Source organism: Brachypodium distachyon, chromosome 4 (genome assembly GCF_000005505.3).
Source record: "Brachypodium distachyon strain Bd21 chromosome 4, Brachypodium_distachyon_v3.0, whole genome shotgun sequence".
NCBI classification, from domain to species: domain Eukaryota; kingdom Viridiplantae; phylum Streptophyta; class Magnoliopsida; order Poales; family Poaceae; genus Brachypodium; species Brachypodium distachyon.
The window spans coordinates 42,152,245-42,155,663 of NC_016134.3; positions in this window are offsets into that span (position 1 = coordinate 42,152,245).

Below are 3,419 nucleotides of genomic sequence, written 5' to 3' on the forward strand. Positions count from 1 at the left end.
TGCCGAATTCCGGAGCTTGGTGAGCATGTCGTTTTCCTTGCTCACTTCGAACGCGGTTTCGCTCTTCCGGCTAGTGATTTTCTTAGGAATTTCCTAGATTTTTTCGGCCTCCAGCCGCACCACCTTCCGGCGAATGCCATCCTTACTCTCTCGGCATTCGTCACCTGCTGCGAGGGCTATCTCAGCCTGTGACCCTCCATTGACTTGTGGGCCATGTACTTTATGTTCCGGCCCCAGGTTCTTCCCGACAAGGAGAATCGCGGCATCGCTAAGCCGATGACCCAATGCGGCACCGCTACCGTTATACCTCGCCGAGGTTCGGCCTTCCCCTGGATTCAGGGTCTTGAGTCCTGTAAAAAGTGGCTCAAAATCTTCTTTTATGTCAAGAACACCTCCGACACCGACAGAATCGACTTGCTGGGATTCAAAGTCGGCTCCCGGAGGAGAAAAGGAATTGGACGTACGATCCGAAGGAAACCCTCTCGGAGGTCAACGAGATCCAAGCCGACATCCCCGAAATTCAGGCCGAGTCTAGAATAGTCAGCCTGAAGCTTTAGAAACTTCAAACACTTATTCTCCGAGATTCAGGCCGAGGTTAGAATACTCAGCCTGAAGCCTATAATTGTTGACTTCTTACTGCACTAAACTTACCAGTGAACCATCGTGTTGCAGTCCTGTATGAACAAGCGTACCGCTACCTTCAAGACTTTGCTAGCAAAGTACAAGAAGTTGGAGGTGGAGCATGAGGCTTTGAAAGCCGATCGCGAGAGCCGGAGTAAGTATATTTTACTGTCATAAAATCTTTGTCTAAGTATCAAAGTGCTGCGAAAACTAATATGCACTCTTGTTCATAGCCAGGGACAATGCCCAAGTGGCGGAGCTCCTGAAGCGCGTCGTCGAGGTCCAAGGTATCATTTCCTCCCTGTTGCGGGTTTCGTCCAACTTAGACTCTAGCCTCTGTAATGTATGTTTGCCAAACAGATGAGAAGACTCGGCTAGCAAATCAGCACCAGGAGGACGTGGCTCGACTGCAGGCGCAAATCGCGGCGCAAGCGGAGGCGCATAAGACCGAGGTTGGTGAACTCACCTCGGCCCTCTCTACCCAGGCTGATGAGAGGATCCGTCTGGAGAACGAGGTGCAGAAGTGCAAGGGTCTGGTCGCCGAGATTGAGACCCGCGCCATTACCGCCGAGAAAGAGGATGCCGAGAAGACCGGGCTGTTCAAGGTTGTCCGACATGAGCTTGTTAAGATCGACACCATGCTGACCAGTAAGTTGCCCTGACACAAATTTCTCCATCTGATCACTTGTCCGAATAATAGTAAGAGGATGCCGAGACTCATTACTATCTTTTGTGCTTTTGTCAGAATTCTTTCCACAGTCGGTCGAGACCGCCCAAGCTGTCGTTCTCAAGGCGCGCAGGAAGAGGGATCTAGCCGGGACAAGTGAAGCCTTTGAATACGACTTAGTGGATTACTTGGTTATCATTGCTAGCCGGGTAAAGCCTCTAAAGTCGTTCGGGGTTAACATGTTGAACGCCGGTATCCGGGCCTTCTGGGTTCTGTGGCCGGGAGAAGAGGCTCCGACGGGCATCCTAGAATTGGCAACGCGCCTCCTAGAGGTGGAGGATTGCCTCAACGAGCGGCGGGAATCGGCCGCGCGTGTCTGCGCCGACGAGGCCTTGTCGTTCGTACTGTCTTGGTACGATGGCATCAACCTCGATGTGATGCAGTTAATGCATGCCGGTTCCCCCTACCTCTCGGACCCGGAGCTGATTGCCAAGCGCAAGGAGTGGGCCTATTCCTTCATCCAGTACGCCGACGTGCATACGTTTGTTGAGGGCCCAAATCCCGAAGCTGAGGCCGAGATGACCGACGGCGATGAAGAGGAGGCAGTGGATGAGGAGATTGTCGTCGAGTCGGCCTCCACCGCGACGGATGCTCCGGGTTCCGGCGCCAACAACCCCTCTGTTTCTTCTTAGCTTTGCAGGAAAAAAGAACTTTAGAATTGTTAGATCCTGTCGAAGCCCGGGGATGCTAGGCACCCCCTTTTAGGTTCGGCAGTGGGCGATGGGGATCGCTCCGGCGATTGCCGGCGAAGCCAATGACGAGCGTAGCTAGGTACAAGCCAGTTTACCCAGGTTTAGGCCATCCTGAGGTGTAAAACCCTACGTCCTGCTTCTGAGTGTGTATTAGCCAATGAACAAGTGTTTACAAGTTGCCGGGGGAGTCCCCGGGCGCTCTCTTCCTTTCTACTAAGTGGCTACTTGCTACTTCTGGACTGAATCTCTAGGGATTGTAACCCAGCTAGAGTCTAACCTTAGAAAAACCGGAACCCTTTGACCGGTGGCGCTGGTCGTCCTTTTATACTCAAGGGGATACCACAGGTGCCTCGGTCTGCATGGGGACGCGCTTCTGGACACGCCCCGAACAAAGACCCTAGGCAGCTTGCCTTTGCTACGTTGGCATGCATGCATGGTACAAAGCACTGTAGCTAGGATGATACGTGCCCTAGATTCACTGCGAGCTACTCACTGTGGGTTGACTAGACAGGAAAGCACTCCTCTGTCGGAGCATTTAATGCTCGGCGTGTGCCGCACTCCGACCAGCCCTGCACAAAAAGAGCCTGTGGGGCGGCCACGTGGCGTCGATATTCTGCCCGACTGGGCACCGGCCCTGTTGTAAGCGCTCGCGTCAGGGGGCACCCCCCCCCCCGGCAAGTGAGCTTCCCGGGGGTTGTCCTGGCGGGGATCTTCACGCTGCCATCCGGGGTAACCCCGGCAGCCCGGCTAGTCCTGCTCCAGGGCAACCCCCTTCCCAGGCTCCTGCCGGGCTGGTGGCTTCCCGGGCAGCTCGCACTGTGCTGCCCAGGGTGCCGTCCTTGCGGGGAGCAAGCGAGGCGACCCCACGCGTTGAGCAACGGTGGTACCCCGGGTGCTACTGGTGCGACAGTAGCCCCGGGGCGTGGGCCGGCAACGCCTGTTCCTGGGCGTAATCATCCCTGGTCGGTTGCCAGGCTACGCCCTAACCGACGCGTGGGTCCCCAAGCCTTTTCGGGTTCCCAACCATGTGTTGCTCCAGGGACTCCGCCGTTACGGGCAGAGTGGTGGGAGCGAGATTTTCGCCCTAACCTTCCCCTTAACTGCGGGTTGTTAAGGCCACGTCGCGCATTCCCCCCTTAAAACGCAGTTATCCCCAGCGCACCTGTAGGGTGCCGATGTGACCGTTGCTCAGTGCTAGGGTGCCATAAAACCCCACCGCTGTGCTGAGGGGTAATCACTTAGCCCCCAGTCCTTCTTCCTCATCCCCATTCTTCCCCGCGCCCCTAATCCTGCTAATCGCCACCCGCATTCCCCATGACACCCAAGGTCCCCAAGAGAGGGAAGGGTTCCACAAGCTCTGCGGTCGACAAGGGCGAGAA